Source organism: Ranitomeya imitator, chromosome 9, assembly GCF_032444005.1.
Source record: "Ranitomeya imitator isolate aRanImi1 chromosome 9, aRanImi1.pri, whole genome shotgun sequence".
Taxonomy (NCBI): Eukaryota; Metazoa; Chordata; class Amphibia; order Anura; family Dendrobatidae; genus Ranitomeya; species Ranitomeya imitator.
In genome coordinates, this window is record NC_091290.1 from 137,825,274 (window position 1) to 137,850,340 (window position 25,067).

Sequence of the window (25,067 nt, forward strand, 5' to 3'; positions counted from 1 at the left end):
GTCTACACAAAACCGTGTAGTCCCATCCTTCTTGGGCACTAACACTACAGGGGATGCCCAGGGACTATCTGACTCTTCAATGACACCTAAACGCAACATTTCTTGTATCTCTTGTCACATCCCCTCTCGTACAGACACAGGGACGTGGAAGGGGTTTTGTCGCAGGGGGGTCTGATCCTGGGTCTCAACCTTGTGTTGTGCCAGGCGAGTGTACCCTGACCTCCCCGAAAACATCCTCTGTCGCTGCCTCAACAACTCCTCCGCCTGCTGTCCTCTCCCCGGGGCCTAGGTCTTCACCCAAGTGTACCTGGTCCCATGTTTTTGACTGAGTCCTTTCCCCTAAGACATCCGGCAAGGGAAGTCTGGCTAAATCCTCTGCTTCAGGTGCACAGATGGCCACTACCTGTTCAGGGTGCTCCTGGTAGGGCTTCAGCATATTCACGTGGAACATGTGGATAACCCTGGGGTTGTCACAATCGGCGACATTATAGGTTGTGTCGGCTATTTTCCCCACTACCTGGTAGGGCCCCTGCCATGCAGCTTGGAACTTGTCCTGCCTAGTGGGCTCTAACACCAGGACCTTCTATCCTATTTCCAAGGTGCGCTCTCTGGCCCTCCGATTGTACCATACATGCTGGCGCCGCTGGGTCACCTGCATGTTCTCACATACAGCCTGGGTCAGCTCCTGTAGGCGGTCCCGGAATTCCAGCACATAGGGTACAATAGGTATCCCTTCTATGAGGCCCTCCCCTTCCCAGTGTTCAAGCACTAAGTCTAGGGGTCCCCTTACCGGTCTCCCATATACCAGCTCGAACGGGGAGAACCCCATGGATTCTTGGGGCACCCCCCGATAGGCAAACAGGAGGTGTGGCAAGAATTTCTCCCAGTCCCTGTAGGTCCTGGTAAAAGTCCCAATGAGTTGTTTTAACATCCCGTTAAAGCGTTCACACAACCCATTGGTTTGCGGGTGGTACGGGGCGCTTCTAATGGACTTTACGCCGCACAGCTTCCACAGTTGGTTGGTCACCTCTGCTGTAAACTGGGTACCCTGGTCCGAGATAATCTCCCGGGGAAATCCAACCCTTGAGAAAACCTGGAGCAGGGCGCCGCCACCGTCTCTGCCAGTATGTTAGGTAACGCAACCGCCTCTAGATACTGTGTAGCATAATCTACCACTGTCAATATATACCTTTTCCCTGACGGACTGGGTTTGGCTAACGGCCCTATCAGATCGACCGCTACTCGGCTAAATGGTTCCTCCACAATGGGGAGGGGGCGTAATTTGGTCTTGCATTGATCTCCCATCTTGCTAATGCGCTGGCAACTGTCACAGGTCTGGCAGTACTGACGAACATCATAGGTTACCCCCGGCCAAAAGAAGTTTTGTGTCAGATGATGCCTGGTGCGACTGACGCCGAAGTGCCCGGCCAAGGGTATGTCATGAGAGATTCACAGTAACTCCTGCATATACTTCTTGGGAACTACCAGCTGTCGTTTTATAGTGGGGCTCGTTACTGTGTGGTGCTGCTCTGTGATCCGGTAGAGGAGTCCCTGCTTCCATACAAACTGTTCCCCTTCCAGTACCCCTCTCCCCTCCTGTGCCTTCCCACGATATCCCTCCAATGAAGGATCCTCAAGTAACTCCCTCTTAAATTCATCCGGGGTGGCCCAAGAAATGTGTCTGGCTATGGGAATATGTGTAGGGCTGGGATGTCTTACCTGGGCCTCCTCTGAGTGTGATTCCGCCTCTGCAGCTCGAGCTTGTCTCCGGGTGGTCACAGGATATGTCTCAGCCAGAGGGGCAACCGAGAAGGCAGACAACATGGGCCCCAAATCATTTCCCAGCAAGACGTCTGCCGACAAATCCTCCATCAAGCCAACCTCAACAAGGCCATCCCCGACTCCCCAGTTCAGGTGAATCCTGGCAGTGGGCGGTCGATGTATAGCTCCCCCTGCTACACGGACTGCCACTGTCCAGTCCGTCTTCTCTTGGTCCCGGACGAGATGAGGGTTCACAAGGGTCAAAGTTGCCCCGGAATCTCTTAATCCCTGCATACGTTTCCCATTAACCCACATGACCTGTCGATGCTGTTGTCGATTATCTGCCCGGGCTGCCTGCACGGGGTCTACTTCATGCAGCACTTCCTCCATCTCTTCCACCCCTTGGTTAGTCGTAGCCCCCAATGCCGGGTCAGCTTCGCCTTGGTAGCAGTGTACAGCAGCCCGGCTGAAGGTAGCTGTTCCCGCCTTTGGCCACTGGGTATGCTGAGTCCGGTTGGGACATTGTCTGTGCAGGTGGCCCAGCTGACGGCAGGTGTGGCATCGCGCCCCAGGGGGAATGTGGTAGGCCGGGTTTCTAGCTGGTCCCCCTACAATCTTTGATGGTTTGGGGCCCTCCAGGTCCATGGGTGGACCCCTAGTGACCATTTTTGATCCGGACAACTGAGGCCTCCTGGCATCATGATGTTCATTAGCCAGACGAGCGGCTTCCTCAAGAGTCGTTGGCCGCCTGTCCCGAAGCCATTCCTGTGTCTCGGGGGTTAGTCCATTAAAGAATCGTTCTAACAAGATGAGCTGGAGGATGTCCTCCTTGCTTGGCTCCCTTGTACCCACTGTAGCAGTGACCATTGTAATTTACAGGCCCATTCAGCGTGGGTATCGGTTACGTGTTTTATAAGTCTGTGGAACTTTTGGCGGTATGCCTCTGGTGTCAGCGCATACCGAGCCAAGATCCGCTCATAGTCCATACAGTCCTCATCAGGTACCGTGCGATAGGCGTCCGCTGCCCGACCTGTCAGCTTGCTGGCCAGAATCTGAACCCGTTCCTCCAGCTTCACTTGATGAAGGGCACACTGCCACTCAAAGTCCTGCAGAAAGCCATCAATGTCTTCCTCTGCCTCTCCCAACTGTCCGAAGGCATTATACTGGATCTTTTTGTGGCTTACTGTTGAAGGTACCTGGTCGAAGGCCAGAGCTCCCCTTGCTCGCTGACTTTCCTCTCTCCGCTCTGCTATCTCCACCTTGGCCAGCTCCACTTTGGTCCGCTCTGCCATCTCCATCTTGGCTAGCTCTATCCTGGTCCGCTTGGCCATCTTTTCCTTCAGATCAGTACGCACATCAGCCATCACCTCTCGTATGATCTCTACTGCAGGGTTTGGGCCATAGAACGCCAGTCTGTTCTTTACCTCCCTCTGGAATTCAGTCTCCTCCACGTTCACATTGAGGGGCGCTGCACTGTCGTGTTCCATGATGGCTGCTACCAAATCCGCTTTTGTTTTGTTGCTGGCGATCAACCCTTGGGCTTCCACCAGATCTTTTAATGTAGTCCTCTTTAACTTCTGGTAGTTGTTTTCCATTCATTCCTTTCCTCCTGTAGAAGGGGTATCATATCCCGCTGTCTGCCACCAGTGTAACGGGGTCTACCAAGCTGGGGTACCTCTTTCAGTACCACCCCGTGTTTCAGGAGGTCCACTCTGCTTTGGCTGGAGTCTGAATGAAGGACGCTGGCTGGAATTGCTTGGTTACATGGGCGCATATAAAAGATCACTGCTTCTCCACATATTTCCAGTCTGACAACACTTTACTCACAGGACACAGAATATATCACACAGATACAGAGGGCAGGCCAATAGAAAAGCAGCAGGCCAGACATACATTACAATAGCCGCAGGTGGCCGGAGCCTGACGATATTTACTGTGGGAATTACAAAGGTGGGGGGAGGACAAAAGGGGAATATCGTGTCCCCTCTGCCCAGGGGCGCAGCCTGTGGGCTGATGCATTAGGGACATGCATCTCACATGGAACCTATTATACATACATATAACTGCACAACATATTCTGGTTGCTGAGTGGTTCCATAACAGGTTACAAGGACCATGTGCAGTGTGGGCCCATTATAGGACCATGTGTGGCGTCGGCCCATTATAGGACCATGTGCGGGGTCAGCTATTATAGGACCATGTGTGGGGTCGGCCATTATCGGACCAGGTGGGATGTCAGCCATTATAGGACCATGTGTGGCATCGACCATAATATGGCCATGTGTAGCATTGGTCCAAGCCAGCCCCCTTCTCTATGTATAACTGGTCCCTTTACTAGGGAAGCCAACACCTTTCTCTCTGAATAGCTGGTCATTTCGGCCATTTCAGTAGAGTAGCCAAGAAAGCCGCCTCCTCTTTCCATTCATAGGCTGTGCCAGATAAGGGAGGTGGCTTAGCTATTGACCTGAGCAACCAGCCAAGTTTTAACCATGCTGTGGTCCGGGACCAACACAGAAAATGTCCTGTGTTACCCTCGCACCATAAGACAACGTGTTCTTATAGCAGAAGATCGGGCACCTTTTAATTATTAAGCATATTATCAAGTTGTATCCTTTACTAATTTAAGCTGATTTCATTTTTGGACAGGTAACGAGTCACATTGAACCCATCAAGGCAGGCATCAGGTGGTCGAGCAGGACGGACTGAACAGACTGATACATATTTTGTAGAAACACATACTGAATGCATTTTACTCCAAGACCTTTGGACCTTGGTCCACTTTGGATCTAGGAGTCCAGTGGGCGAACTTATTAGTGATTGACAACTAGCTCTCCTAATACAAGGATGTCAATCACTAGTTTGTCCCACCCACTGGACTCCTAAACCCAGAATGAACGGAATATTAAAATACAAAAAAATAAGCAAAGCTTGGATGCTACATAATCTCCAGCTCGATTATTAATCTGATTTTCAAAAAATGAATAGATCATGGTAAAGGTATAACCACCCTTATAATACGACCTCCTGGATTACCAGCGTCTTGTACCTTCCTGCGCCTTGTACCAACGTCTTTGTACCTTCTTGCGTCTTGTACCTTCCTACGTCTTGTACCAGCGTCTTTGTACCTTCTTGCGTCTTGTACCAGCGTCTTTGTACCTTCATGCGTCTTGTACCTTCCTACGTCTTGTACCAGCATCTTTGTACCTTCCTGCATCTTGTACCTTCCTACGCCTTGTACCAGCATCTTTGTACCTTCCTTCGTCTTGTACCAGCGTCTTTGTACCTTCCTGTGTCTTGTACCAGCGTCTTTGTACCTTCCTGTGTCTTCTATCTTCCTGCGTTTTGTACCAGCGTCTTTGTACCTTCCTGCGTCTTGTACTTTCCTGTGTCTTGTACCAGCGTCTTTGTACCTTCCTGCGTCTTGTACCTTCCTGTGTCTTGTACCAGCATCTTTTTACCTTCCTGCGTCTTGCACCAGCATCTTTGTACCTTCCTGCATCTTGTACCAGCATCTTTGTACCTTCCTGTGTCTTGTAACAGCTTCTTTGTACCTTCCTGTGTCTTGTATCTTCCTGTGTCTTGTACCAGCGTCTTTGTACCTTCCTGCGTCTTGTACCAGCGTCTTTGTACCTTCCTGCGTCTTGTACCTTCCTGTTTCTTGTACCAGCATCTTTGTACCTTCCTGCGTCTTGTACCTTCCTGTGTCTTGTACCAGCATCTTTTTACCTTCCTGCGTCTTGCACCAGCATCTTTGTACCTTCCTGCATCTTGTACCAGCATCTTTGTACCTTCCTGTGTCTTGTAACAGCTTCTTTGTACCTTCCTGTGTCTTGTATCTTCCTGTGTCTTGTACCAGCGTCTTTGTACCTTCCTGCGTCTTGTACCAGCGTCTTTGTACCTTCCTGCGTCTTGTACCTTCCTGTTTCTTGTACCAGCATCTTTGTACTTAAATGCAATGATTTACTTTCCCATTTACTGTGAAATGAGCGTCACGTTTAGCACATCAGGTCGTCCTTAGGGAGAAATCCACTTGAGAGTCACTCAGCCTCCGACGCGCGCCGAAGGAACCCTGAAAACAATTAGCCGCTTGTGCATTTAGCTTTGCACATTAATTATTCAGCGCTGCACTTATTGCATAGGACGCCATTAAATATTCATCCCCACGATGGCTTCCTACAGTATTCATGACGCAGGTGATTCTTCAACTCCTGGAAATCCCTCGTAGGTCACACAGGCCAACGAAGATGCCTGGTTTGTGAGAAATCTGGAGCTGCCTAATTAGACCCAGTCTTAAAGAATTTATTAAAAGTGTATTCCCGTCCCCAAGATCCTATCCCAATATGTATTAAGTGTAATAATATTAGCAAATACTTCCAATTAGAAATGTAGTGTAGTTCTTCTGATTAGCTATGTCACTTACCCCATGTGCAGGACATTGCAGCTATCCATGGTTTACGACCGCTAATAACTAACTATGAGTGATCGCAACCATGGATACCTAAGCATGGGGGACATAGCTAATCAGAAGAACTATACTACATTTGTAATTGGAGGCATTTGCTAATATTATTATTATTGTTATTATTACACCGACTACATATTGGGATAGGATTTTGCAGATGGGGATAGCTCTTTAATGACATCTTTAGGATGGGGTCACACCAGCATATTTTCTGTCATTTCTCAATTATGCAAATCACAGAAGATGGGAAAAAAAATTCCACATCTTCTCCATTGTGTCAATCCGTGAAAATCGGACTGCACTCCGATGCAATTCGAGTGCAACCCGATGGTATTTGACTTGCATGGCCGAGCGCAATGCAAATTTTAGATCAAACTCGGGCATTCAGTGATTTTTTTTTTATCCCCCTAAAGAGCGCACTCGGACTAATATTAGTCTGTGTGGCCGTGCACAGGTTTTTGAACAGAACCAGTCAGAGGAACCAAAAAAAAAGAAAAACGCAGCTTGCCCAAGTTTTATGTGACATTCGGATGACATTCGGCCATGCAAGTTAATGAGTCTGTGACTGCACTCGGATGACATCTGAGTGCAGTCCAGTTTCCACGGACTGACACAATAGATAAGTTGGAGAAATCATGTTATAGTCACACTCTGATCAAACTCTGATTAGCATAATTGATCCGATTCTTTCGGATGAGAGAATAAACGCTGGTGTGACCCTAACCTTAGATTAAGTCATCAATCCCAGACAATACCTTTGAAAGTCTTTTCAGAGACTAAAACTATTAATGACCTTTCCTTGGCGATCAATATCCAATTAGTGCAGCGCCAACTACTAGCACCCCCATGATCTGCTGAAAAAAGAGGATGCATACATAAAAATGAAAAATATTCAGAAATTTTGTTTTGGTTCCATAAATGCTAGTAGATAAAAAAGTTGTCAGTGTTATTCTTAAAGGGGTTCTCCAGCGGCAGGGACAATTTTTTTTCCTTAACTTTAACGCACTTAATTGGGACTAAAAATAATTTTTACAACTATGTTTCATTAAATGTTCTACATTGTTTGCCTTCTTACAGCCTTTGTGAATTGTGATGCACGGTCTATTGATGGCTGCAGAATGAGCAAACTGAGAATCCTTCAGTGAGCTCGCCGTGTAGTCTGACAGCCAGTTTAAAACTCTTTTCTTCTGAGCTCCTCTCGGCTGATTTATGATCGCAGATCACAACAAAGCTGAATGTGCCGGGATATAAAAAGTCTGTAAAAGTCAACATTTTTAAAGAAATCCAATTGCAAAAAATGATTGTTTGCCCGAAATACATGCATTTAAGTTAAAAAATGCTGAACATTCCTTGAGTTATTTTTTTTCTGCTGCGTTCTCTCTGTTATGTTTTACGGGAAAGATCAAATAAAAATGATATTTTAACAAGAATAATAAAAATAATAATAATAAAAATAAAGAGAGAATCTGTCACATATATATATTTATTTAATATATTTATTTATAGAATATATTTATTTTATATATATATATATATATATATATTATATATATTCGTCCCCATGACAGATTCTCTTCTTTTTTATGTTTAATATTTTTGTTAAAATATCATTTTTATTTGATCTCTCAAATATAACTTATTTATATTCAAACATAATGTAGAATATATAATATAATCATTTTTATTAGATTTTATTTTATTTTTATTTGACTTTTTTTGTCCAGCGGCAATAATTTATGGAACTTTGTGAACCACTTTATTACGAGATTAGTCTTCATTCCGGTACAAATAAAATTTCCTTTCAGAGGTTTTTGTACCTTGTTTTTTGCCCTGTCTGATCTGGAGTACAGCTGATGGCAGTGACGGGTCAGCCTCTGTCTCCTCCTTTCCAGAACAATCTCCTGCAGCTGCGTATCCCCAGAGTGAGTGACACAGTTGCTGAGCCGACTCATCACTGCCATCATCTGTACTCCAAACGAGTATGCTCTGATAAGTCTAGGAAGAAGCAAGGAATGGGCAGCCACCTTACTTTCTTTTTTTTTTACAGGAATGAAGATAAATCCCTTGTAAAGATAGCACTTACTACATGTCTTGGGGAACACTCGCTTGGCTGCGATAGTCAGGCACACAGGAACGATCTTTCACTTAAAACAGTCTATATGGTATATTTTCTCCATAAACCATTGAAACATTAACAAAAAGGCAAACTCTTACATCAGACAGATGAATCCTCAATGTCCATAGTAGAGCTCCGCTCTCTCAGGTCTGTGGGCACACAGGCTGTGCCATGTCTAGCACGTCGGCTCTATAGCCTAAACACGGTCTCTCTGCGTGCTGTTCAGGACGTCCGTCCCCACTTGGAACCGTCCAACACACAGGCCACTCTGTAGTGTCCAGCCGGGACACATGGAAGTCTGTCCACACTGACAGACTTCCAAGCACTCACACTCACATGTGCCAAACACACCTCCATTACATACAGTACAGACCAAAAGTTTGGATACACCTTCTAATTTAAAGATTTTTCTGTATTTTCAGGACTAAGAAAATTGTACATTCACACTGAAGGCATCAAAACTATGAATTAACACATGTGGAATTATATACTTAACAAAAAAGTGTGAAACAACTGAAAATATGTCTTATATTCTAGGTTCTTCAAAGTAGCCACCTTTTGCTTTGATGACTGCTTTGCACACTCTTGGCATTCTCTTGATGAGCTTCAAGAGGTAGTCACCGGGAATGGTTTTCACTTCACAGGTGTGCCCTGTCAGGTTTAATAATTGGGATTTCTTGCCTTATAAATGGGGTTGGGACCATCAGTTGTGTTGAGCAGAAGTCTGGTGGATACACAGCTGATAGTCCTACTGAATAGACTGTTAGAATTTGTATTATGGCAAGAAAAAAGCAGCTAAGTAAAGAAAAACGAGTGGCCATCATTACTTTAAGAAATGAAGGTCAGTCAGTCCGAAAAATTGGGCAAACTTTGAAAGTGTTCCCCAAGTGCAGTGGCAAAAACCATCAAGCGCTACAAAGAAATTGTCTCACATGAGGACCGCCCCAGGAAAGGAAGACCAAGAGTCACCTCTGCTTCTGAGGATAAGTTTATCCGAGTCACCAGCCTCAGAAATCGCAGGTTAACAGCAGCTCAGATTGGAGACCAGGTCAATGCCACACAGAGTTCTAGCAGCAGACACATCTCTCCAACAACTGTTAAGAGGAGACTTTGTGCAGCAGGCCTTCATGGTAAAATAGCTGCTAGGAAACCACTGCTAAGGACAGACAACAAGCAGAAGAGACTTGTTTGGGCTAAAGAACACAAGGAATGGACATTAGACCAATGGAAATCTGTGCTTTCGTCTGACGAGTCCAAATTTGAGAACTTTGGTTCCAACCACCGTGTCTTTGTGCAACACAGAAAAGGTGAACGGATGGACTCTATATGCCTGGTTCCCACCGTGAAGCATGGAGGAGGAGGTGTGATGGTGTGGTGGTGCTTTGCTGGTGACACTGTTGGAGATTTATTCAAAATTGAAGGCACACTGAACCAGCATGGCTACCACAGCATCTTGCAGCGGCATGCTATTCCATCCAGTTTGCGTTTAGTTGGACCATCATTTATTTTTCAACAGGACAATGACCCCAAACACACCTCCAGGCTGTGTAAGGGCTATTTGACCAAGAAGGAGAGTGATGGGGTGCTACGCCAGATGACCTGGCCTCCACAGTCACCAGACCTGAACCCAATCGAGATGGTTTGGGGTGAGCTGGACCGCAGAGTGAAGGCAAAAGGGCCAACAAGTGCTAAGCATCTCTGGGAACTCCTTCAAGATTGTTGGAAGACCATTCCCGGTCACTACCTCTTGAAGCTCATCAAGAGAATGCCAAGAGTGTGCAAAGCAGTCATCAAAGCAAAAGGTGGCTACTTTGAAGAACCTAGAATATAAGTATATAATTCCACATGTGTTAATTCATAGTTTTGATGCCTTCAGTGTGAATGCACAATTTTCATAGTCATGAAAATACAGAAAAATCTTTAAATGAGAAGGTGTGTCCAAACTTTTGGTCTGTACTGTAGGTGTAACCACTCCCAGGTACCTATCACATGGCTAGTCAGGTGATCGTGACATAACCGCAGGTCCTCAAACACACAACCATCTTAGGTGTTCAGACACAGCCCTTTGGGTGGGTTTGTAGGTGACTTGACCCACCCATCTCTCCAATCACCTGGAAGCCTTCCCAATGTAAAACAAATCCCTCAGCAGTAGATCTGCTGAGCAAAACACGCCCAGGCTTCCATCACAGGGCCACCCATCTCTGCGATACATACCGCCCATTAATCACATGACCAGTCACCATACCACAACCTTTATAAGGTGATTTTCTGCCCCCATTATTTTTTTTTTAAATATGCAGCGTCAAAAACTCATTGTGTGAACGTAGCCTAAGCTCACACCCTTACCATCCTTATATAAAACCTTGTGTGTAGGCCAAGAATCCAAAGTTTCCCTTTTTAGGGTAACTTTCCATCTTCTTCCTATTTTCTCCACGTCCTTTATTCATTGTTTATCCGACGTCTCCAGTTTTCTTCCTTCTGTCAAATTATTGACCAAGGAAAAGAACAATCGCAAAAGCTAAGACGAGAGTTGCCCCGTCCTGACCCCGGATGCCCCCCGGGCACACACTCTCTGTGATATATTGGCACAGAACTGTACGCCGTCTTCCTGACGGATGTCACGGTGAAAAAAAAAAGAAAAGATTTCCCTGGGAAGATAATAGACTTATAAAACTACAATTTATAGCAAAAACTACAATTTTCCGCGTGCACTATTGACCGAGCACAATATCTCAGCTGCCGGGGTTGTGCGAGGTTTGGAAAATGTTAGAGAATCTATTGAACCCATTCTACTTGCTGCAATGGTCGCAGAGGACGACGTGATATGCTCGTATGTGACCGCTGCAGCCAGTCACGCACCGCCTCAGCGCTCTCTTGCCTTGCGTGATTGCATCACTCCTAGGTCAGTGGTTTGCTGCGGCGGTACGTCACTTCATTGCTCCAGGAAAGCCTCCCAGGGACCACCATTGCTGCAACCTGTGGAGCCGCACAGAGTCCCAGGAGGTCAGGGGGCCACTACCTCCCCCCAAAAAATGGGATTGTGCATTATGATGAATAATTGGACTGCAAAGGGCCCATATATTGTTCTTGCACAGGGGTCCTCCTCTGTCTGTGACTGCCAGGGTATTGGCACCGAGCCGGCAGGGGATATACGTACCTCTGGGACACATCTAAAAAAACATTTGCTGCTAAGTAAGGCAAGTCTGGGGGACAGCTGCTATTGAATCCAAACTTGTGGTCACCAGTCTTACCCAAAAATTGAAAAAAATTTCCTTTACTTTTGAAAAATGTAGGGAGCAAGGATCATATAAAGAGAGGCAGTCACAGAAGCTTGTCAACACTTCTTTGCCATCTAAACTCTACCCTTGTTTCGGAAGCATGTTGAAAATTTCCCCCACCTTATCCAGTGGCGTAACTTGAAGCTCATGGACCCCAATGCAAAGTCTCAACGGGAACCCCAATTACTGCAAGTATTAAATAGCATTGGTCTTTTGATATAGGTCAAAAGGACCTCAAACATCAGATCGAATTTTGTGTCTGGTCGTAGGACAACTGGCTGCAGCAGAAGCTTGTCAACACTTCTTTGCCATTTCAACTCTACCCTTCTTTCGGAAGCATGTCGAAAATCTCTCCCGCCTTATCCAGTGGCGTAACTTGAAGCTCAGGGACCCCAATGCAAAAGTTCCAACGGGGACCCCAATTACTGCAACTATTTAATAGCATTGGTCTTTTGATATAGGTCAAAAGGACCTCAAACATCAGATGAAATTTTGTGTCTGGTCGTAGGACAACTGGCTGCAGCAGAAGCTTGTCAACACTTCTTTGCCATCTAAACTCTACCCTTCTTTCGGAAGCATGTTGAAAATCTCCCCCACCTTATCCAGTGGCGTAACTTGAAGCTCATGGGCCCCGGTGCAAAATTTCCAACAGGGCCTCCAATTATTGCCAGTCTTTAATAGTATTGGTCATTTTATATAGGTCAAAGGAACTTTTTGGGTTCCTTAGGCTTCAGGACCTGGATGGGATTGGAACCCCTGGACCTGTAGTTATGCCCCTGCCTAAATTGACCGGTGAAAGAGCGAGGAGAACGTCTGACTTGTTCAGTAGACTGATCTGTAGTCTTCACCGGCTCTCCACGGCCATAACAAAGGAGAGCGTTAGGTACCGGTTCCTGATTTTGACAGATCACTTTCCATTTGTGGAAGATTCGTCAGCCGGAGGCGATGACACTTGAGGTTTTTTCAAGTCAAATCATTTCTCATTCTAAGGAGAAATGCCCTGGATGTTTATCCATGAGTAAATAGAGAACCCGTCTCAATTAATTTTCTCGACAAGAGCAGAATTTATTTCGGATACTTTACAATTAAATACTTCCAGACTGTGCTTTTCTTTAAAAAAAAGAAAAAAGACTATTTGCCCCCGGGACACATGATTCATATGACTGGGCTAAATACATGGTTTGTGTGTCTTAAGTGGTTCTACCTCCTTATTGCAACCATGAGACAAACGATCGCGCCTTGTTTTACATAATAGGCCGGCCGGCTCAGATAACGAGATGTAATGGCTCCGTCTGTCACCGAACCAGTGATTTAGGAGCGATCTGTATGTATGGTGCATAGGCAATTATGCAGAAACCTGAGATCTTAATGTTTAAAGGGAGTTTTATGCTTTGTAATCAAATATAAGTGTGATGTAGGGGCTGAGACCCTGATTCCAGTGATGTATCACTTGCTGGTCTTCTTGCTGTTCTTTTGATACAATCCCTATTTTCTCTGCTGATGATCTAGCAGTGCTCTGAATACTGAGCCCAGCATAACCCCGCCCACATCATTTATTGGCGGCTTTCTGTGTATATTGACAGAAAGCTGCCAATCAGTGTTGGGGGCGTGGTTATACAGAGCAGTTGACTAGGAGGCATGAGCTACCTAGTCCTGTAGTGATAATCTCCTGCTGATAAAACACTGATTATATTGAAATAGCAAAACACAACACAGTAAGTGATATATCGCTGGAATCTGTCTCTCTTCCTCTACATTATGCTAATCTTCTGAGAGATTAACTTTAAGCACTCAGAGCCCAATATCTTGGTTACAGTTAGTCCAGTTTGGTTCCAGTGGAGTTGCGGCTGTCGAACAGCTGCGAGACTTGCAGCGGCGGGGACTAGAACATAGTATTCGATCACGCCGCAGGCACTCTAACACAACGCCTTATCCGAGCATATTCTCTCATCACTACTGCACATTTATTGGAAATGACTCGTAGGCGTAGGACACCTTTTTTTATTGCTTTATATGATGCCCGCTAAAAGACTTAAAGGGATATTGGGTTATTTACGCCAACCAGAGTTTATTATGACATATGCTCTTTAAAGCAAGCACCTGCTTTTACATCTTATTCCCTTTTTTATATTTGTATTGTTTTACTTTTTTTTATTTGCTGTATTTAATTCCTTATTAGATATTGTTGTCCCTCGTTCTTTTGGCTTCATAATGCTCTCTGAAAATAAAAATCTGATTTAATGCCCGATGTCGGCGCTTAGTAATGTTCCAGTTCATTTAGACATAATTGCCTGTGTAAATATGTACAACACTAAAATACGACGATAACGATGAAGAAGCATAATTATGCTGTGGAGGGGGGGGGGGGGGGGGGGTGCATCACTGCTACATGGGCAGTAATAAAAAAAAGAAAGACAGAGAAAACAAAATATAACTTGTAACCAATCAGTTTTACATGATATAAAACCTCGGACCTCAGTGTCTCTGGCTGTAGTAGTTGGGTTCTTATATAATTTTTTTTTTATTTGGGGTCATTATTGTAACTGGGAGGTAGAATCCATGGTGGCAACTTCTCCAATGGTCCCGGGCGGCTACAGGTCAACTTTTTTTTGTGGTTGTAGTCTTCTCTAACTCCACAAGGCAAGGTGAGAAGTTTGCTTTAGGAAGAACGGTGCATTATTTGGTCAAATATTCCACCCATCCCTGCACTTCTGCTCCTTGATATTTTGCTCTATCTGAAACCATCATGACCACCACCCATGGTCACGTTTTGGATCACCAGACTTTCACTCCGAGGGTCGTATCATCTAAGAACAATTTCAAGTCTTCTTGGCCTTCAAGTGGCTGAGAACAAGGTCTTCATCATTGACTGATGTTTAGAAGAAGTTTTGACATCAGGATGACTGTCTTTACTCATTGTAGACTCTTTGGAGTCAACTGGCTAAAGAGAATAAGTTGGTCAAAACCCAACGGTTTTAAGGAAACCATCTGATTAGCTAATGTGTATGGGGACCTTACGACTTTCCCTTGACGAACTATGTTGGGGAAATGGTCCCAATTGTCCATCCACTGGACTAAACATTCAGAAAAGGACTAAAGATCTAAAGTGCCATCTCAAAATTCAACAAGGAGGGCAATGGTGTAACTAGCATTCAATGTGCCCTGCTGCAAAATTTGGACCTGGGCCCCACCTGTATGTTGGTCAGATGTATGAGCCCTTGTAGCTTTCTAAATCCTATAAGCACATGGATAATTTCCTACATCGTGGCCTCCATCCTGTAATAATGTCTCTCATTGTAGGCCCCTTACTGGTCTAATGTCCCCCTTTCTGTGCCCTTTTTTGTTAAATAAAAAATCCTGTGTCCTGAGGTACCTCTTGTTTGAATGACTTCATCCTGGGCCCATTCCTGGTATAATTTCCCCCATCCTGAACACCTCCCAGAAATAACTTCCCCCATCTTGAGCCCTTTTCTAGTATAACGTCCTCCATCCTGGCTGCTTCCTGTAAAAATATCCAACATTCGGGCATAATGTCCTCCATCCTGGGCCCTTTCCTGATATAATTACCCCCATTCTTGGTCTCTTTTTGGTATAATGCCCCTGCAATCCTGGGCCCCTTCCTGGTATAATGTTTCCCATTCTTGGCCCCTTCCTGGTATAATGTCCCCCATTCTTGACCCCTTTCTGATATAATGTCCTCCATCCTGGGCCCTTTCCTGATATAATTACCCCCATTCTTGGTCCCTTTTTGGTATAATGCCCCCAATTCTGGGCCCCTTCCTGGTATAATGTTTCCCATTCTTGGCCCCTTCCTGGTATAATGTCCCCCATTCTTGACCCCTTTCTGATATAATGTCCCCCATCCTTGGCCCTATCCTGGCATAATGTCCTCCATCATGGGCTCCTTCCTTGTATAATATCCCTCATACTGGGCCCCTTCCTGGTATAATGTCCCATTCATGTCCCTTCTTGGTATAATTTCCCCCATCCCTTGCACCTTCCTAGTATAATGTCCCCCATCATTGGCCCCTTCCTGGTATAATGTCCCATTCCTGTCTCTTCTTGGTATACTGTCCCCCATCCTTTACCCCTTCCTAGTATAATGTCCTCCATCATTGGCCCCTTCCTGGTATAATGTCCCATTCCTGTCCTTTCTTGGTTTAATTTCCCCCATCCCTTGCCCCTTCCTAGTATAATGTCCCCCATCATTGGCCCCTTCCTGGTATAATGTCCCATTCCTGTCTCTTCTTGGTATACTGTCCCCCATCCTTTACCCCTTCCTAGTATAATGTCCCCCATCATTGGCCCCTTCCTGGTATAATGTCCCCCATCCTTAGCCCCTTTCTGGCATAATATTATGCCCCTCATTTCCAATGCATTAAATAAAAAAATAAACAATTCTTCTTACCTTCCTCCACTCCCACGATGTGCAGCGTTCCCTTCTGCAGCTGACTTCATTGTGCTGGCAAAGTCAACACATGATGGCACTGGCATGCCGACGTTGGCTGCTGATCTCTAATTGGCCAGTGGCTTGTATTGCAATGCATTCACAGACGCACCAATCCTATCCTCCCAAAGTGCCAGGCTGGAAGTCGGGGTATCTGCACCACTTAGTAGACTGCTTGCTTTTCAAGGTAGCAAGGCATCGTGCTTGATTGACAGTTCGCCATACCTCTGGTCCAAGCTATAAGCTCTCCCGATCCTGTTATATAAGACAGCTTTGCCTCTGCTGCACTTGCACTAAAGCAAAGCAGCACTTACAAGCTTTATAGAAAAGAGCTTGTAAGCACGGTGCATGTTTGGCCACTGCTGATAGATCATACTTCCCATTGAAACTCTTCGAGGTCCTCCTCTGCCCACGTATCCTCAATTTCTAAGGTGGGAATACTCCTTTAATATAACAAAGCTAGTATCCCTTTAACCATGTAAAATAATTGCAAAAGCTATTAACGTGCAAACTAATAAATTTCCCAGAATTTTCATTTCTCCCATACCGAGCACAGCACGAGCAAAGTTAAATAATGAAAAAAATGGAAATAAAAAAAACAAAGTAATAAAAATGGCACAAAAAAAAGTGACATCTGTAGAAAAGGATGGTAAGATATTTGTAAAACACAAGCGCGATGCCCCGAGGCTCAAATTATTGTGTTTATTAATTATTTTTTTTGTCTAAATTTTCGCTTTATTTTGTATTTTTGCAGCAATCAATTTACATTATGAGAACGGGGCAGCGTAATTATGGAAATTAAGTCGAAATTTCAGTTCAATGAACTCATCAGATCAAATCTCAGCCTTCCCGGATGGGTCGTCTGGCTTCATATCAGCTCATCTGCATAAAGCATTTAGCTTAATGAAGAGTAAACAACAATGCAACACGGGGCGTATTAACCCGAGGGGGTCCGCGCTGTCAGAAAAGAAATATTGGGCTTCTGCCGTCAGCATGGCCTTCCCTGCGCCTCCTAATAAATACCATGCAGAATGGAGCCCGTCCCGGCAGTTAGTCTTCCTGCGGAGCACATTTCATCACCTGCGGAACAGACTCATTTTTCAGGTTTTATTTACTTTCAGTCCCCTGGAAGCAAAATGTGACATAATCTAGTTACCCTATTTGATAGGCCGTGCTGCGGCGAGACGCGAGCAGAAAGATCCATCGTGATCAACCGCAAGGAGGGTTTGTTCTTCTGGGTTGAAGCCACTTTCTGTATTGGGGTTAATGTAATTATTTATATTAAGATTCATTTATAGAATATTTACAAATAATCAATAATTAACATGAGCAAAACTATTTGCCACAACCCGGTCCAGCAGTCGCATCAGTAGTCCAGGAATGCTGCAAATCTCCAACCCTCCGACATCGTGGGCACCTCTTGCAGCCCCCATGATATCATATTGTTGCCGACTGATTAGAAGAGGCGCAGGGGTTTGCATGGTTCTAGTCCTGCTGCCACAGACTACCAATGTGGCTGTGTGACCAGGGTGCTACAAATCATTTACTCAGCTCTAGTTTGCTGCTATTCCTTTCACTTCAGACATACACATGCACGCTTAGTTCGGCTGAGTGTTCATGTGTCGTTAGTTCAGTTGAGCATGCTTGTGTCAGTCCTCGGTTTAGTTGAGCATGCGTGTCTCCTCGGTTCGGTTGAGCATACATGTGTCCTGCGTTCGGCTGAGCATGCCCAAGTCCTGGGTTCGGCTGAGCATGCCGTGTCTTCGGATCGGCTGAGTATGCCCATGTCCTTGGTTCAGCTGAGCATGCCCTTGTCTTCGGTCCCACTGACCATGACCGTGTCCTCGGTTTAGCTGAGAATGACCATGTCCTGGGTTCGGCTGAACATGACCGTGTCCTCGGTTCGGCTGACCATGACGGTGTCCTCGGTTCGGCTGAGTATGCCCATGTCCTTGGTTCAGCTGAGCATGCCCTTGTCTTTGGTTCCACTGACCATGACCGTGTCCTCGGTTTAGCCGAGCAGGACCATGTCCTGGGTTCGGCTGACCATGACAATGTCCTTGGTTCGGCTGAGCATGACCGTGTCCTCAGTTCAGCTGAGCATGACCGTGTCCTCAGTTCAGCTGACCATGACAGTGTCCTTGGTACGGCTGAGCATGTCCATATCCTCGGTTCCGCTGAGCATGCCTGTGTCCTCGATTCAGCTGAGCATGCCCATGTCCTTGGATTTGATGGCCGCTTATCTCCCTTGAGAACAGAAGGATCAGCCATGCTAAAATCCAGCAGGTCCTGACATCCAGATAACAGGACAGCTAGACACGATAGAAGGATCAGTGGGTCCGGCTGACATTAATCTACTGGGCAGTGTAGCTAACTTCACTGATTTTTCCAGGACTCGAAAAATATGGCAACTTTCATCCAAAAAATAGTGCCACCCCTGTGTACAGGCTGCATCTTGTATTGCAGTTGGCTCCATTGAATTAAATGGGGTTAAGATGTAATACCAGACACAACCTGTAGTCAGCCATGGTGCTGTTTTGCAAAAGGGGAGGAAAAAAAGTCATGTTTTGTTTTTGTAATCCTCTTTAAAACAACCTTTTATATAATTAATATTTTACTGTTATTATAGATGGCCTTTTAACCTATTCGCTGCTTTCAATGAAATAATGACTGTATCATATTCCACTTTATTCTTTGAAAGCTGCAACCCAGGGAGTGATTGCAAAAATATCTGAAGGCTATTGACTCATTCATCCCTATGAAGAAAGGGCTGGGTGCAGCCGTATCAAGGAGACGGCACATCACTTTGATTGGGGTCCTTCTGCCTCCCGAGCAGGACATGGACGCTGGCACTTAGCTTATCACAGTTGTGCAGATGAGAGATGTGAAGGAAAAACACAATCCTCCTTCCGTCGATCATTTTGATTTTTTTTTTATGAAGGATAATTATTGCCTTCCGTATATTTTATGTCTGCTCTTTGGATTGAGATGACGAGCGCCTGGCTGTAAATATCAGCGAATGTTTATTCCATATACGACTCCAGACTCTTTTGTATATTGTTTTTCTGCATTATTTTGTCAGGTTGTTTTCTCTGCTTAGCCCCATGGGGATCAGCAGACTTCAGCTGGTCGCAGGATTCAGTGCGGATAATGAATCAGAAACTAGAGATGAGCAAATATTTCAATGTTCAGTTCGGATTACAGTCTACGAATTAGCAATATTTGCTGATTGTTTCGTTGAATATTCACCATTGGAGTCAATGGGAGGCAAAAACACGCATAAACGTTTACAAGCTCCTCTGGGCTCTCCACATCCTTTGCCCACATCAAACATTTGCCCCATGCTCATCATAAACTACCATTAACATAGCCAAAGTGCTGAAAATACTTTTAGTGGATGCATTGCTTGTCGTGGCAGGATCACTACGTGCCAAAAAATTCCCAGGGTAGGCAACCGTGAACGCTGCTGGCCACAACTACAGTTGTGGCTGAGGATGCATTGCTCGTCGTGGCTGCATCACTAAGTGTCTATGATGTACGGCACAATGTAACCTCCTAGTCTTCCTCCTCAGATGACCAACTCAGCTGTTTGCCTCTATTCCCAGGCAACTGCGATCTAACACATCATGATCATCCTCTGTGTTATCACATTCCTTGCCCTTGAAGTCACCCTCAACCTCTTCCTGCCCTGACAGCACAGTACAGCCTGCGTGAGCCTCAGATATGACTCATCAGGATCAACATCCCCCTGGGATTAACGTTTGGTGACATGGGTCAGGATGCTGTTCGGACCCTACTTCGTCCTGCCCTTGATCCAAGCTAAAAAAATTTGGGCATCGGTGCAGATCACCTCCTCTTGACTGAGTGAAGCTTTTGAGTACACATCTGATGACCATGGCATAGAATATGTGAACAGCTCTTCAGACTCACCCTTCTGTGGTTATGTACAGTCAGTTGTACGGTTGGAGCTGTTGGGATGTGGGGGGGAGCAAGGGGGGATTTGGGTGCTACTTCTGTGGACTGTACATGGTGTGATGTTGAGGTGGAGGAAGAGGAGGAAAGGCCACTTGAACCTGCTCTTGCCATCTACTCGATCACATGCTCTTTCTGGGCCTCGTCAACAAGGCATACCGCTTTGCGTCTGCCAAAGAAAGCTAGTGGAGTAGCCCATCCAGTAACAGAAGTTGTCAGTTGTCTTTGCATAGGACGTGACGTTGATGGCTCACTAGTGCTTTCACAAACATTACCACGTACACCTTGAACACCAAGCCTAATTCTACTTCCACCACGGCCACGCTTTTTCCCAGGCATGTTGCTCAGATAGTGTGGTAGGAGCAGAGTATTAGCAACAAAAAAATAGATTTGACTATGCACCAGTTCTGCACACAGCTGAAGTTCAGTGGCACTAAATGACAAGGTGAGATATGGCGTGCTGTATCGTGCTAGTTACAGAAGAAAGCATTGTCTTAGTGTTTATGAGTCCTGAATAACAAAGACTGAATGCTCTAAACAATTTCAAACTGAGATCTACCCTACTGTATCACGTTAGTAACAGAACAAATGTGTTTAGTGTGGATGAGACCTGTATAACCTACAAGATATGCTCCAAACAATTTCAAACTCAAATCTAGCCTGCTGTATCAAGTTTGTAAAAAAAAAAATAATAATTTTTTTTTACTGGGCAACAGCTCTGCACACAGAACAATTTCACCGCCACAAAATGACAGGGTGGGATATATCCGGATGTATCACGTTTAGCAACAGATTTCTTTTTTTAATCTGCATGAGCTATGCAGGCAGTTCAATTTCACCGCCACTAATTGACAAGGTGATATATGGCATGCTGAATTACATTAGCAACTGCCCAAAACATTTTTTACAGTATAACAGTTCTACACAGAATAATTTCACTGCCACAGAATTACAATATGGGATATGGTGGGCTGTATCACGTTTAGCAACAGAAACATTTTTTTTAACCTGCATGAGATCTGCAGACAGTTGAATTTCACCGTCAATAAGTGACAAGGTGAGATATGGCGTGCTGAATCACGGTAACTGCTCCCCAACAAAAAAATTTCCTGGCCAACAGCTCAAATCACAGAACAATGTCAACAAAAATTGAAAGGAACAGATGGCACTCACCGGTTAAAAAAAAACTTTTTATTCCAATACTTTAAAACATCGGCATCGGGAGGATGTCACATCACTAAATGGCAAGGTGATTTGCCTTGTTGTATTACATTTAACAACTGAAAAAATAAGAGTGAGAACGATCTACTCGTCCACAGAGCAAAATAGAAGCAGTGCACAACACAGTTGTCTGAAATGTGCCCTGCTGTCTTTGTCTGTGGACCCCAGTAATGGCCCCCAAAAATGCCAGAAGGTCGATTTCACAGCCACACTGTACAGTACCTAGCTAAACTATCTGACTTAGAAACAACCACCTAGCTAACTAGCTAAAACCTATCAGCACCCAGTCCCAGCATCAAGAGCAGCCTCTATGTGCTGTTACATTGTCAACATGGTGCTAAAACAAGATGTCCACCCTTTATATGGAGAGGGACATGTGATTTCAGCAGCTAATGACACAATCAGTTATGAGGACATTGTGGATATTTCTTGCACCCTGATTGGCTAGCCACAATGTGCACACATAAAGTTAGAAAAAAAAAAGTTTACAAACACGCCGCTTCTCTGATCTCTCCCCACCCTCTACCCGCATCAAACACTTGCCCCATGCTCATCGTACACCACCATTATCGTAGCCAAAGTGCTGAAAATACTTTTGTGGCAACACAAATATTTTTCCACACTTTTTACCAAATGTTTCCAATTTTTTCCAATATTATAAAATTTTGCTTTCGTTTCCAATCACAAACCCAAATGTGCCATATTCGTGCCGAATTTATGCTCTGCGTTCATTTTTCAAACAAATTAGCTCATCACTATCAGAAACATCAGAAAGATTTCCAGCTCCAGAGGCCCATCGTGCCTACTAGAATTTGAAAAAAGCAAGATTGTGGTCCCGCCGTGGGCGCACAGGGCACCCCGCTTACTGAATTGTTAGTTTAAGTACATGCATAGGAATTAAGAGAATACATGGGGTAGAAATGCAATTCTAGGCTGCTGAGAAGATGCGGTACTATCCTCCATCCTGGGCCACTACCCTTCAAATCACCTAGCGTCTGGGTGGTCAACTATGCTCAGGTTGCAACTTGTGACATCGGCCATACACATGTGCACTGCATTCATGGAGCTGTATTATACAGCCGGCACCCAAGTTTTAGCAGCTGTGATCACTGCAGTTAGCTCTGATCACTGCAGTTTTACCCCTTAGATGTCACTGTCAATCATGACCACGGCATTTAAACAATTGGAAAATAGGGAAAGTTATCCTTTCAGACCCCATGAAACCCCTGAAATATAATTGCAAGGTGCTAACAGAATTGTCAGCCTCAGTCACGGCTGCACTGAAGATGGGTAATTTTACAATACATTGCAATACCACAGTATTGCAGTGTATTCTTCAAGGGATATCAGGTTCAAGATCACAGTCATACGGACCACAAAAATCTAACAAAAAAAAACTGCAGCTTGTCTCCCAAAAAATAAGTCCTGATACAACTGGGTGGACCGAAAAAAAAAATTATAATTCTTGGACATGAGGAGGGAAAATCAAAAGTGAAGAGAGACCCAATGGGATTCTGTCACTAAGATCTGGAGCCATCCCTGCATCCATTATCTAAATATTGAGCTCCGTTGACCACTAATTGCCATGAAAAGCATAGGACAAAATTTAAAAAAAGCCGCATTTTTGCAGCAACAGCGCCACCCTTGTCCACAGGTTGAGTCTGGTATTGCAGTGAACTAAATGGGTGGGACAGAGCTGCAATATCAGACACAACCTTTGGTGAGCTGTGCTTCTGCTTTTGGAAGAATCAAGAATGTTTAATCCTTTGAAAACGTCTTTCTTTGGTGCATTAACCACAAAGTAGAAATAGGGTGCGGTGATGTATTAGGGGCAGGTCCTTGTCTCGCTCCTTCGTTGGGTAAACTGATGAGCATAAGAGAATAGTAGGCTTTCAGTTTAGGACCAGCAAACTATTGGACAATGGCAAGAGGAGGAAACATTGGGACGTGAGGGGCAAACATGTTCTAACACCTATAGTGCTGGCAGAGTTCTGATAGATGAATCGTGCACTAATTTTTAAAAAAGCGCACGTCAAATTAAAGAGTATGAGTATTGGGACAGTTCTGAGACCTATGTGCACCAAAAGCATTTGCATAATTGCCAGGGGACAATTATAGTCTATTAAAGGGCATGTCAAGACACAATAACTGTGCAAACCCTGCATGGCTGCACGGTGCACCCTTGGCTTGGCGCAGCAGTTCAGTGCACCTATCCATCTACTCGTTTTTCATCTATCTCCGACTTCCTCTCGCTCCAGTCAATCAGGGGAGATGAGAACGAAGGTTGGGAGGTGCATTGTGCCCCTTAAAGAAAATGTGTATATCAGTTCTAGCCCTTTAAGTGAAACGGTTGCATATAATGTGAATTGAAAAACATGTAGTAGCTGGAAATGCGTGGGCCCCCAGTATACAGCTCCTGGTCCCAGGACGCACCGCTCCAGGTTTCCAGTCATTTTTTTCTGCTGGATTCACATATGGCATTGTGCCACCAGAGAGGAGAACGATCACAACCTCCAGCGGATAGGGACGGCTGGAACGTCACCACAATTCCCACCGTGCGACCTTTGCCTGATTAAATTAATCACAGATCAATGAGCCCACAGGTGTCTGTGCCGGTGTCTACGTGACTTTCCATAGCACGCGGTGCACATATATTAGTGCCGGATTAGTCTGAGCCGAGTGAAGAGGAAGAAGCGGATTATAACAGTATCAGAATTTATTTCCACTGTGGTTACATAGTGAACGGGAATACTGCACCGGGACTGCATCCATATGACGAAATTATCAACAATTATCATTCCTAAAACTAATAAGAAGATACAAGAAAATCAGCATAATCTAGAATATAGCAGGTGTGATCCTGCTGAATAACACTGTCCATATAGTAGTGCCACATAGTGCTCACACAGTAGTGCTGCACAGTTCACTCATTCACATAGTGGGGTCTATACAGAAGTGCTACCTTGCTAGAACATTTGTAGTGGCGAATATACAGCAGAACCGCTAAGCATTTTCAGCAAGTTTCCATAAAGTAGTGCCACATAGTGCTCATACAGTAGTGCTGCCCAGTTCACTCATTCACATAGTGGGGTCTATACAGAAGTGCTACCTTGCTAGAATATTTGTAGTGGCGAATATACAGCGGAACCGCTAAGCATTTTCAGCAAGTTTCCATATAGTAGTGCCACATAGTGCTCACACAGTAGTGCTACACAGTTCACTCATTCACATAGTGGGGTCTATACAGTAGTGCTACCTTGCTAGAACATTTGTAGTGGCGAATATACAGCAGAACCGCTAAGCATTTTCAGCAAGTTTCCATAAAGTAGTGCCACATAGTGCTCATACAGTAGTGCTGCCCAGTTCACTCATTCACATAGTGGGGTCTATACAGAAGTGCTACCTTGCTAGAACATTCGTAGTGGTGAATATACAGCGGAACCGCTAAGCATTTTCAGCAAGTTTCCATATAGTAGTGCCACATAGTGCTCACACAGTAGTGCTGCACAGTTCACTCATTGACATAGTGGGGTTTATACAGAAGTGCTACCTTGTTAAAACAATGATAGTGGTGAATATACAGTGGAACCGCTAAGCATTTTCAGCAAGTTTCCATATAGTAGTGCCACATAGTGCTCACACACTAGTGCTACACAGTTCACTCATTCACATAGTGGGATCTATACAGAAGTGCTACCTTGCTAAAATGGTCATAGTGGTAACTATACCTTGGATCCACTAAGCATTTCCAGCAAGTTTCCATATAATAGTGCTGTACAGCCTACAGTAGTGTATATTCGTTAGTACCCC